The sequence below is a fragment of the Hibiscus syriacus genome, unplaced genomic scaffold (assembly GCF_006381635.1).
Source record: "Hibiscus syriacus cultivar Baekdansim isolate YM2019G1 unplaced genomic scaffold, ASM638163v2 tig00111330_pilon, whole genome shotgun sequence".
Taxonomy (NCBI): domain Eukaryota; kingdom Viridiplantae; phylum Streptophyta; class Magnoliopsida; order Malvales; family Malvaceae; genus Hibiscus; species Hibiscus syriacus.
The window spans coordinates 8,277,147-8,290,661 of NW_024063059.1; the positions used below are offsets into that span (position 1 = coordinate 8,277,147).

A 13,515-nucleotide genomic window follows, 5' to 3' on the forward strand; every position below is an offset into this window, starting at 1 on the left:
GCATACTTTATATCAATAACTAATTTGAAAAAACTTTTTTTTCATCATTTCAGCCAATGATGTGTCTTGTTGGTCAGTGTGTTGATAGCTTCATTGTCAACTACTACATAATTGCATCTACTCAACATAATCCTTGCATTAGGGTATTGGTAGTCATTGGTGGACATCCTTCCCAAGATGTCATAGGCTTTGCTATAGGCCTTATCCAACAAGGCTCCATTAGGAGAAGCATCAATAACTATTTGTGTTTGCATATTCAATCCATGATAAAACATCTTCATTTATGTCTAGTGTTGGAAACCATGCATCAGACATTTATTCAGTAAATCCTTAAAATGCTCCCAAGCTTTATATAGGTTCTCAACCTACATTTGCTTGAATGATATGAGATTATTACTCAGTCTAGCATCCATGTTGGGAGGGTTGAAACACAAAAAAAAATGTTTAAGTGAGTTCTTTCCATGATGTTTTAGCATCAGGTGGCAGTGAGTTGAGCCATGCTTTAGCTTTGTCACGAAGATAATAAGGAAACAACTTTATCTTCAAAGCTTCCTCATATTGTACAAAAGAATCACATACTTCCATTAATACTTTTAAATGTGCTCTAGAATCCTTGGTAAATGAACCACTATATTGTCCCATAGATTGTATCATCTAGAACATCACAGGCCTCATCTCAAAGTGGAAAGCATTGATTGTAACACCCATCTCTAGTATACCTCTCTGTATACGGGATATATATATCACATCATTTTTTTTAAAATTGTTCCTCATTTAAAAACCCGTAAAATTTCATTTCATTTTATATAACATTTTAATTTACTTATAATAAAACATATATTAAACTTTACGTAGACGAACAAAAGAGAGGTTCAAACACTTCACCGTTTTACAACATGTTTAATTCAAATACCATTCAGAGCGTTTTTACTAAACCTATTACTTGCCAACTAAAATATATCAAAAGTAGACAAATATGTCATACTGTTACTGATGAGGTGACTCTTACTTTGATGTTCAATGGTCTCTTTACTCAGCTTGTATTAAACCTGCGCGTGAAACAAACACACGTTAAGTATTACTTAATGAGGCAAAAACTAAATATTCAATGAAATCATTATAACACTATTTCTTATCAATCAAATACCAATTCAATATTTTTCCAGTCATTATCATTTCTTTGTAATGCACCCGTAGTGCCCATACGGTTATTCATAAATATATTTTAAATTACGTGGTTTGCACAGATAGTTCTGAAACGGTTATTCATCCACATAGGATGAATTCCGTGAAATGCACACTTAGTGTCGAAATAGTTATTCATCCATGTAGGATGAATTCCGTGAAAGGCACACTTAGTGCCGAAACGGTTATTCATCCACCTAGGATGAATCCTATGAAATGCACACTTAGTGCCGAAATGGTTATTCATCCACATATGATGAATTCCGTGAAATGCAAATTTAGTGTCGAAACAGTTATTCATCCACATAGGATGAATTCCATGAAATTCACACTTAGTGCCGAAACGGTTATTCATCCACATAGGATGAATTCCGTGAAATGCACATTTAATGCCAAAATGGTTATTCATCCACATACGATGAATTATGTGAAATGCACACTTAGTGCCGAAACAGCTATTCATCCACATAGAATGAATTCCGTGAAATGCACACTTAGTGCCGAAACGATTGTTCATCCACATATGATGAATTCCGTGAAATGCACACTTAGTGCCGAAACGGTTATTCATCCATATAGGATGAATTCCGTGAAATACACATTTAGTACCGAAACGGTTATTCATCCACAAAGGATGAATTCTGTGAAATGCACACTTAGTGCCGAAACGGTTATTCATCCACATAGGATGAATTCCGTGAAATGCACGTTTAGTGCCTATTTGGTAATCACCACATATATATTAAACAATCATACATATATGATTAGTATAACATATAGTTACAAAATTAAATGCACTCACTTGGCTACCTTCTTTACTGTATCCAAAACGTAAAACTGCTTACTCAGGTACTTTGCCTTTGCCCTTCGTTTGACTTGTCTCGGGAGCTTGATTTTGATCTTTGGAGCTATGGAGGAGGCTTTATCCACTTGAAAGGAGAAGACAAGGAAATATCTTTTTTGCATCTAATTTCCCTTTTCCCTTAACTTTAATACCTTACTAATAATAATTTTAAATTAACTTTCATTGAAAGGACCAAAATGCCCTATTAATAATCCATTGCCATAATTTAGTCTAAACCATTAATTCTAATCATTCTCATCTTTTAGCATTTAATCAAATAAATCCTCCTATTTTTAAATTCTTTCAATAAAGTCCCTAATTTGGTATTTAGGGTATTACAATTCTCCCCCTTAAGAAAATTCATCCTCGAATTTAAAGAAGTATCTGAAACGAAGAGATGGGGAATCCGTTTTTTCATATCCTTCTCTCTTTCCTAGGTAGCCTCTTCTACCTTATGATTCTTCCAAATCACTTTAACCAACATAATCATTTTGTTACGCAATTCCTTGGTTCTTAGCCAAGATCCGTATTGGTTATTCCTAATAGGATAAATCTGGTCAGATCTCTATTTCTTCAGGTGTGATAACATGAGATGGATATGATCTATACCTTCTAAGAATCGATATGTGGAAAATATTATGGATCTTATCCATATCCGGAGGCAAAGCTAACCGATAAGCTACGAGTCTGACCCTTTTATCGATATGTGGAAAATATTATGGATCTTATCCATATCCGGAGGCAAAGCTAACCGATAAGCTACGAGTCTGACCCTTTTTAAAATTTCATGCGGTCCAATGAATCTCAGACTCAACTTTCCTTTTCGCCTAAAACACAATACATTCTTCCAAGGTGATACCTTCAGAAATACTTTGTCCCCCACTTGAATTTTGATTTCTTTTCTTTTCAAATTAGCATAAGACTTTTGGCAATCTGAGGCTATCTTTCGATTGTTCTGTATGATTTTCACTTTTTCCTCCATATCATTCATTAAATCTGGGCCAACCAGGTCTCGATGTGTCAGTTCAAACCAATTTAACGGTGTTCTACATTTCCTCCCATACAGAGTTTCATACGGAGCCATCTTAATACTTGATTGATAACTTGTTATACGTAAATTCCGCTAAAGGCAAATACATTTCCCATGATCCCTTAAATTCAATCACACATGCCCTTATCATATCCTCTAGTATCTAAATAGCTTGATCTGACCGCCCATCTATCTACGGATAGAAAGCTGTACTAAAGTTCAATTGAGTACCCAATGCCTCATACAAAGACTTCCAAAGTCTTGAAGTAAACCTTGGGTCTTGATCAGACACTATCGAAATAGACACTCCGTGTAGTCTAACTATTTCCTTTATATACAGCTCCGTGTACTTATCCATTGAATAATATACTCGAACTGTAATAAAATGAGACGTCTTGGTCAATCTATCTACTATTACCCAAATCGAGTCTTTTTTACCTAGAGACAACAGTAGCCCCGAAACAAAATCCATTGTGACTTGCGCCCACTTTCACTCAGGAATTAATATTGGCTATAGTAACCCAGATGGCACTTGATGCTCAACTTTCACTTACTAACATGTCAGACATTTGGCAACAAACTTTGTAACAACTATTTTCATGCTAGGAAACCAGTAATGACTTTTCAAATCTTGATACATCTTTTTTCCACCTGGGTGCATCGTCAAAGGGCTATAATGTGCCTCACCAAGAATATTTTTCCTCAATTGATCATCATTAGGAATGCAATGTTTTCCATGGAAATATAAACATCTATTATCCCTTATTTCGAATTCAATGGCTTCTCATTTTTTGACTTGCGCCAATCTCATCAAAAATTTCTTATCTCGACCTTGCAACTCTTTAACCCGATCCAAAAACATTGGCCTTAACTTTAATTCAACAATCAAAACACAATCTTCCTTTAAAGACATACATGCATCTAAAGCCCTTAAAGCCACAAAAGTCTTTCGACTGAGCCATCAGCTACCACATTATCTTTTCCCGGATGATAGTCAATAACCAAATCATACTCTTTTAAGAGCTCAATCCATCTTCTCTGTCTCAAATTCAGCTCTTTCTGATTCATCAAATATTTTAAACTCTTGTGATCCATGTAAACATGGCAATGCTCACCGTACAGATAATGGTGCGAGATTTTTAAAGCAAACACCATTGCGGCCAATCTAAATCATGCATCGAGTAATTTCTCTCATGATTTTTCAACTGTCTTGAGGCATAAGCTACAACTTTCCCTTCTTGCATCAGTACACATCCTAACCCATTATAAGATGCATCACTATAAACGACATATTCTTTACCTGACTCAGTTTGCACGAGCATTGGAGCCTTAGTTACTATTCTCTTTAGAATTTCAAAACTTTCCTGGTATCTATTCGTCCAAATAAAAGGCACATCCTTCCGCAACAACTTAGTTAGCGACAGAGTTAGAATCGAATTTTTTTTCACAAATCGCCTATAATAACCAGCGAGCCCCAAGAAACTCCGAACTTCAGAAACATTCCTTGTGGGTTGCCAATCCATTATGGATTGAATATTTTTGGGATCCACTCTTATGCCTTTTACAGATACTATGTGACCAAGGAAAACAATCTCAGATAACCAAAATTCGCATTTGGACAATTTCGCGTACAACTTCTTATCACGAAGTGTATGAAGAACCACTCGAAGATGAGCATCATGCTCTTCCTTTGACTTAGAATATACCAAGATATCATCTATATACACCACGATAAACTGATCCAAATACGGTTGGAACACTCTGTTCCATAAATGTTGGAGGGGCATTTGTTAATCCAAATGGCATTACCACAAATTCATAGTGTCCATACCGAGTCCTAAAAGCTATCTTTGAAATATCATCATTCTCTATCTTTAACTGATGGTACCCCGGCCTTAAATCTATCTTAGAGAACACTCTTATGCCTTTTAACTGATCAAACATGTCATCAATCCTTAGAAAATGATACTTTTTCTTTATCGTTACTTTATTCATTTGGTGATAATCAATACATAATCACATAGATTCGTCATTCTTTTTCACAAATAATACAGGTGCTCCCCAAGGAGAAACACTGGGTCTGATAAACCCTTTATCAAGTAGCTCTTGTAACTGTGCCTTTAATTCCCTTAAATCTATTGGGGTCATCCGATATGGAGCCATAGAAATAGGTCTGGTACCTAGATAAACCTCAATTCTAAATTTCACTTCACGATCTGGTGGTAAACCTGATAACTCTTTAGGAAAAACTTCTAAAAACTCCTTAACTGTGGGGATATCATGTAATCTCATTTCCGGTACTCTAGTTCCTATCACATTAGCTAGAAAAGCTATGCATCATTTTGACATCATTCTCTTTGCGGTCATGGTCGATATCATATTGGACAGGGATTTCACCTTCTCACCTATCACCACAATTTTGGAGCCTTCTGTATCCTTTTGGAATAATCATTTTTGACGACAATCTACCCATCCATGGTGTGGAGACAACCAATCCATGCTCAAAATGACATCAAACTCATCAAAGGGCAACTCCATTAAGTTTTCCAAAAACACAACCCCTTGAATCTTAATTGGACATTTTCTACACACCCATGCTACCCTTGCACTATGACCAATAAGGTTCACCGCTATCATTTCACTAGAAATTGGTTCTAAAGGAATTCCTCTAGTTATAACCAACTTTGTACTAATATTATGAGTGCGTAGAACCAGGGTCAACTAGAACAAAAACAAGCTCATCAAAAAGGTGATATGTACCTATTATGATCTCTGGATCATCCCAATCATCACTGGTCTTTATATTATATACTCGGGTCACTCCCCGAGTCTCTTGTCTCTGGATAGCCTCAGATTGACCGCCTGATCTTCCTCTTCCTCTGCTTCTATTAGGTGCTGCTACTGATCTTTCAGATTGTACTGATCTATCCCCATATCTATGTGGACAACACCTAGCATAATGACTTATTCCTTAACAAATAAAGTAATCTTCAGAGAGCACTTTACATACACCCTGATGAAATTTGCCACATGCCTGAAATGTGTTACTTTTTTCTCCAAAAGCTCTACCTGAGCTCGAATCAAAATAATGAGATTGTTTAGACTTCTGTGCAACTGCAACATCATCCACTCTATTAGTATATCAGGAACCTGAGCCCTTGCATCTCTTATCATGAAAGGTACATTAAGACATCCTAATCCTTTTTCTCGTCTGCATACTCTGCTCCGCTGCTAGAGTCTCCGCTTGAGTTCTTTCAATCACCTTCGCTCTATTTATCACTTCTTGCAGACTAGGCAAATTTAATGCCACCATCATCTCTTTTAACTTAGGCCTTAGACCCTCAATGAACCAATCTTGTCGAGCTTTATCATTAGGAACCACTTCTGTAGCATAACGACTAAGCTTATTGTATTCGGCCTCACACTTATGCATCGCTCGATCACCTTGTTTAAAGCTAAGAAACTTCAACAACATTGATCTCATAAACTACTCCCCGATATAATTATTCTTGAACTCCTCTTGGAAGAACTGTTAGTTCACTTGCTCGGGCAATGTATACATCGTCATGTTTGTCTACCATACACGAGTTGATCCTCTGAGTAACGTTACTGCTCTGCCCAGTTTTTCATGAACGGAGCACTACTGACTTTTCAACATCATCATCTCATCGTTTAACCATAAATCTGCATCTATCAGACCTTCACCTTCTTTCCCCTAAACTTAAGAGCTCCCAAACTTCTTAACTCCTTCGGAATAACCATTCGTAGTACTGGAGGAGCAGGGGGAGGTGGAAGAGGTTGGAATCGTGTCCAGATGGCATCGAGAGCTTTCATAAAAGCTCCAAACTCTGGAACAAGCATACTCTGAGGTGCCCGTGCACTGCATTCTCAGACGGAATCGGATGTTCGCTATTATTTTCATAGTTTTCATTACCCGATCCATGTCTACTCCCTTGTCCAGCCACTCTTCTCAAATTTGTAGAATTCAGCATCTATTGTAACATACATAAAGATAATACTTAAATTATTAAGGAGAGATATCTTATCATATTCATTCTATACCCTATCAGTAACCTTGACATCTTAGTGGCATGTAAACTTTTTTTACATCAAAATTACACTTGATTCAGCCAAGAATAGGCTGAACATGTAGCTCTGATACCAATAAATATAACACCCATCTCCCGTATACCTCTTCATATACGAGATACAGATGTCGCATGAATTTTTTAAAACTGTTCCTTATTTGAAAACTCGTAAAATTTTGTTTCGTTTTATAAAACATTTTAATTTACTTATTATAAAACATACATTAAACTTTACATAGACAAACAAAAGAGAGGTTCAAACACTTCACCGTTTTACAACAAGTTTAATTCAAATAACATTCAGAGCGTTTTTACTAAACCTATTACATGCCAACTAAAATACATCAAAAGTAGACAAATATATAATACTATTACTGATGAGGCGACTCTGACTTTGATGTCCGTTGGTCTCATTACTTACCTTATATTAAACCTACGTGTGAAACAAACACATGTTAAGTATTACTTAGTAAGGCAAAAACTAATTACACAATGAAATCATTATATCACTATTTCTTAACAATCAAATACCAATTCATTATTTTTCTAGTCATTATCATTTCTTTGTAATGCACCTATAGTGCCCATATGGTTACTCATAAACATGTTATGAATTCTGTGGCTTTCACATATAGTGTCGAAATAGTTAATCATCCACATAGGATGAATTTCGTGAAATGCACACTTAGTGCCAAAATAGTTATTCATCCACATAGGTGAATTCTGTGAAATGCACATTTAGTGCCGAAACGATTATTCATCCACATAGGTTGAATTCTGTGAAATGCACACTTAGTGCCGAAACAATTATTCATCCACATAGGATGAATTCAGTGAAGTGCACATTTAGTGTCGAAATGATTATTCATCCACATAGAATGAATTTCGTGAAATGCACACTTAGTCCCGAAACAGTTATTCATTTACATAGGATAAATTTCACAAAATGCACACTTAGTGTCTAAACGGTTATTCATCCACATAGGATGAATTATGTGAAATGCACACTTAGTGTCGAAATGGTTTTTCAACCTCATAGGATGAATTCCGTGAAATGCACATTTAGTGCCAAAATGGTTATTCATCCACATAGGATGTATTCCGTGAAATGCACACTTAGTGCCAAAACGGTTATTCATCCATATATAATGAATTCCGTTTAATGCACATTTAGTACCTATTTGGTAATCACCACATACAAATTAAGCAATCATACATATATGATTAGTACAACATATAGTTACACAATTAAATGCAATCACCTGGTTATCTTCGCTATTGTATCCAAAATACAAAGTTGCTTAATCAGGTAGTTTGCCTTTGCCCTTTGTTTTACTTGTCTCGGGAGCTTGATTTCGATCTTTGGAGCTATGGAGAAGGCTTTATCCACGTGAAAGGAGAAGACAAGGAAATAACTTTTTGGTATCTACTTTCCCTTTTCCCTTAACTTTAATACCTTACTAATAATAATTTTAAATTCACTTTTATTTAAAGGACCAAAATGCCCTCTTAATAATCCATTGTCACAATTTAGTCTAAACCATTAATCCTAATCATTCTCATCTTTTAGCATTTAATCGAATAAATCCTCCTATTTTTAAATCCTTTCAATAAAGTCCCTAATTCAATTTTTAGGGTATTTATTGATGGCAGGTTTCACAATGACAAAATTTAAATCATCTAATATTGACACAAAATACTCTCGGATTGTCCTGTTGCAGTTATCAATGTTGTAGAAATTCAATAGATTTACTCCATTTCTAGCATGTAACTCATCATCACCATTTTTAATGATGGCAAAGCATTGTTACCAGCACCAACATTCATGTTTGGTTGACTATAATGTGCTTGTATATAGTGCCGATGAAGTGTTTGTAACCCCCTCAGACCGATGCGAGTAACCAAATCTGATCTGGAGTGCCACCGGAGCGACCCATTGTAAAAATATCGTAAAATTTGAAACTTTTATTAAAACATGTAACTTTTAAAATGATTTACTAGTATGCAGAAGTAAAACATATTTTCAGACTCGTATATAAAACAAAATACAATTACATGCCCCTTAATAACTTGTACTATACTCTCCAAACAACGCCGGAGAAACTCCCTTACTGAAGTCGATAGCTGCACTGGTACAATTCTTTTAACCTGTAATGGTGAGTAATAGAGTGAGCTTTGGAAAGCTCAGTAATACAGAACTACCAGATGATGCTGAAGAACGTGCATATACAGATAAACATATATTTCCTTATTGTTTCAGATCTCTTTAGATTTTTAGGCTGAGATGAGGTCCCATTGATATCTCAGGTAGTAACAGATAGTATTAAGTTCAGATGGAAATATTTCAGATATCCTGGTGTAGGAGATCAAATTAGGTTATCTAGAGTGTTCCCGTAAAACCAGTAAAAAGATACAGATCTTTTAAAACATATTTATTATTATTATTTTATTCAAAAGTCCTAATAATCCCTCTAACCGCTACACATCATAATGTATAGGTTCCCCAGAACCATACACCCAACCGCACATACCAGTAAGGCCCTGAGCACAAAGCCGAGAAGCCTACAAACATACTTCCTCCAACAATAAACCCCATATAAAACATTTCTCCGTCAGTAAACGGAGATATCAGAAATCAAAATAGAATTCAGATCAGATATCAGAACAGAATCTAGATTAGAAATCAGAACAGAATTCGGGTCATGTATCAGAACAAAATTCAAGTCGAAAATCAGATAAAATATTATGTGATTAGGGAACACACTAGTGTTTACATATATTATTCAGAGATATAAGATAATCTTATCAGGCAGAGAAACACGGATCTTCAGTTTCCTGATAGAATGTCGGAAGTTAGAATCACTATTGGAAGATTTATTAGCTGACGGAATCGCCCATTATTCAGAATGAGACTTGAGCTGATGAGAAAGAAATGAAGGTTCAGGACATTTACAGTCTGTGTCGATCTATCGGATTTTTGAAATAACTAAAGCTGAACAACTCCCAGAACTAATGCATGTTAACCGGAACATTCTTTGTCCTTCAGGTATTCACTCTTTAATACCAACAATTATTGTTCATAAATCATCTTTGAGTCATCGTTGAATGAATCTTCCAATGGTCTTTATTGCATTTTCCCACTTCATTGATATCAGGAAATGCTAACGTACTTGATTTTTGGTTCATAACCCACAGTAATGGTATACTATGTAAACTCATCAGAGTTTCCAGACTTATCCAAATCACTTACTTAATCCTTATTCATTAAGGTTACTTAGTTCATTTAGTAATCAAGTCTTTTATAGTTACTTCAGGGTTTTCAATAGTAATTTAGACATTTTTTAATTTCAGATACATATTGTACTTCCGTTCAATTCAATTTGGTATTCGTAGTTGATTTGTCTAATGAATATCCACTTCTTAATATCGAATGTGATCTAGAGTTTAGCTGAGCTCAATACTTCCAAAATTATCTTCAAGCCACACTTGAGAAGACGAACACACATTCAAGTAATATCTATGTCCTTCAGGTACTGACATATCATTAAGATTGATCAACTCACTTAAGTTGTGTTCCATAACTTTTAAAGGTAGTCCAACACCTATGCTTATATGGATTCCTTAATTAATCCAAGACATTTACTTAGTATAGGCCATAAGGGTATTTTGGTCATTTTGGTGTTCATTTTTATTCCATTCATTACAGAGCTAGAAGATATCCCATCATTCCTGAATTTGTTGATATTATTGAGTTATTTCCATTATAGGGGTATTTTGGTCATTTTACAGATCTGATGTATTTTCATCCTTTCTTTCCATATGATCTTATTATTTAATTCAAACGTATCATCTTTTCCAGACCATTCAAACAATTCTGACAAAAGAGCACCCTCGATAATTTATTCTTAACTCGGCGATTTTCAGGTCAATTGTCTTCTCAGAAGTTACCAACAGGTTATCAGGAATTTTCTGTACAAAGACAGGATCTTAATAATTAAATCCGTAATTTATTGAGTAAATACGAATTCTCAAAGTACTTTCTCATTCAGGGTCAACTTAGACTATTTTTACCTCTGAAGGGCATTTTCATAATTTCTTAACCAGGGAACTTCGGTATTAAACTCTTAACAGAGATAAATAAAATTAAAAGATTCTAGAGTTAATATCTTTCCCGGATAATTTCTAAACTTTAAGTTATTCCTTAACAAACTTCTAGTATCTTGTACAAGCCATCTTGGATTTAGAAATCGGTTATCCAGATTTCCTAAGCAAAACCAGTATTTTCTGTACACATCAATAGTTTCATCATATCAATATGTCTTTAAAAATTCTTATCCAATTTCCAGAGTCAATTCTTGTCCTTACTACAACATAAGGGTAATTTCGTAATTTTACCTAATCAAAGTATTCTCATTATCTATTGCTTAAACCATATTCGGTTCAAGTCCATCCATAATCAAACGGCATAATAGACCAATCATATACATTCATGCATTTATCCATTATCAACATGTTCCATAAAACATAAAGAGGTAGTAATGTATTACCTCAATTTTCGTGCCATACTATCGACCATATAAATTTCATTCAAACGCCCTCGATCTTGAAATCATCTTACAATAATTCCTCAGATGCATATCAACATAAATTACATAAAAAACGGAGCTTAATTCCGAAAAATGGATCGAATCGGGTGATAAATCAGTAAAAAATAGCTTACCGGGTTTGAATTTGACGAAACGGTCTTCGGGTTCGGATTCAAATCGTCGAAAAACATAATATATGACTTTTCGAAAATTTTGACTTTTCGGTCAAAGTCAACGGGTTTGACTGGAAATTTCAAAGTTTTCTGGTCCGAATTTCGAAAAATGAAATGCGGAATCGAACTCATGATGTCGAAAAACGTCAGGATAGATATACCCAGAAAAAGTAAACAGTTAATCAACGCCGGTTAATGTTATGGTGAATGGTCAACGATCAACAGTTTTACACAAATATCATTGTAACATAAATTAATTATATATTAGGCACAATTTAAAAAATATTTATAAAACTAGCATCCAAGTTCTTTTTACCTCCTACCAGAACTTCCCCACGCACAGGGGCGGTGCATGGGGTGCGTGCAACGCCGTGGAGTGTCCAAAAGTTCCCGAAAAATCCCTAAAAATTATTTTAAGGCATTCTGAGACACTTACCAAGGTCGGTTCACAATTTTGAACGACGGAGAGCTCGATTCCGAGCATCAAAAACTTTGACTTTCTCACCCCTCCACTCGTCCACAACGACGAAGACACGGAGATCATCGGTGGACTCAAAACGATGCAAGGAACACGATGGTTTGGGAGGTGTCAAAAACGGATGGTCGGATCGACATGAATCGACGGAAAACCAACAAAAATTAAGTTAAAATCGATGATACTTTCGACTGAAATTAACGACGAACGACGACGATTTACGACGAAAGGTTTGAGGGGTTTTATTTATCGGTCGACAATGAACACGATGGTGGTTTTGGTTCGTCGAACGGAGGCCAGACGATGAGTAGATCAAAGTTGAAAGGTGGGTCAAAAGGGAGGGAAAACTGGGAATTTTCTGCAGAAAAACATACGGGAATGGGGGTTTATAATTCTCCCAAAATAAAAATGGTTAAACTATGAGTTTAGCCACTGAATTTCCTGCACTTTATAAAACGGTCTACCAACTTTGAAATACTACAATTTAATCCTCAATTTCTTCTAAAATTCCAATTAAATTCACCACTTTATAATATCTAAAATTTCACCCCTAAATTGGGGTGTTACAATTCTTCCCTCTTTAAAAGAATTTCGTCCTCAAAATTCATTCATGTCATAGAAATGCATAAATGAAACTTCCCTATGTTCTTTCATTCTTTCAAGTAACTTTTACAAAAATGCGAGTTCTTTACTAATCCTTAACGAGCTGAGCATACATTCTTATCAAAACTTTTCCTCATTTCAATAAAAGAATCCGAACGGAAATTTTCTTGAAGAATCAATTCAGCCTTGGTTACGAGAATAGGCTCATGGAGCTGTAACATATCCAAATTTCATTTCTGGAGTCGGATAAGAATTTCTCAGATGAGTAACTCTAACATGGCTTATGTGGTACTTTACAGAATACAGATAAACGTTACTGATATTTCTTTATACAAAGGTAGAGTCCTAACAGATAGTAAACTTAGGTTTGCTCATTACAGATAGGGACTCAACCTTGGTGTTCCGGCTCAGAGAAGTACGATTGTAGTCTATGGGGCATGTACTGATCAGACATCTTTTTGAAATTCGACTGGCCGGTCTATCTTGAAAAATTTGACTCAACCATAGCTCTGATACCACTAAATGTAACCC

The 13,515-nt window shown here is 35.4% G+C and overlaps 1 non-coding gene across 1 annotated transcript; it reads left to right on the top strand.

Moving 5' to 3' along the window:
• The first annotated feature begins 297 nt into the window (after positions 1 to 297).
• LOC120158835 lies at positions 298 to 404 on the top strand. Its single transcript, XR_005519279.1, has one exon. It is a non-coding gene; the product is annotated as a small nucleolar RNA R71 (small nucleolar RNA).
• The last annotated feature ends 13,111 nt before the right edge of the window (positions 405 to 13,515 follow it).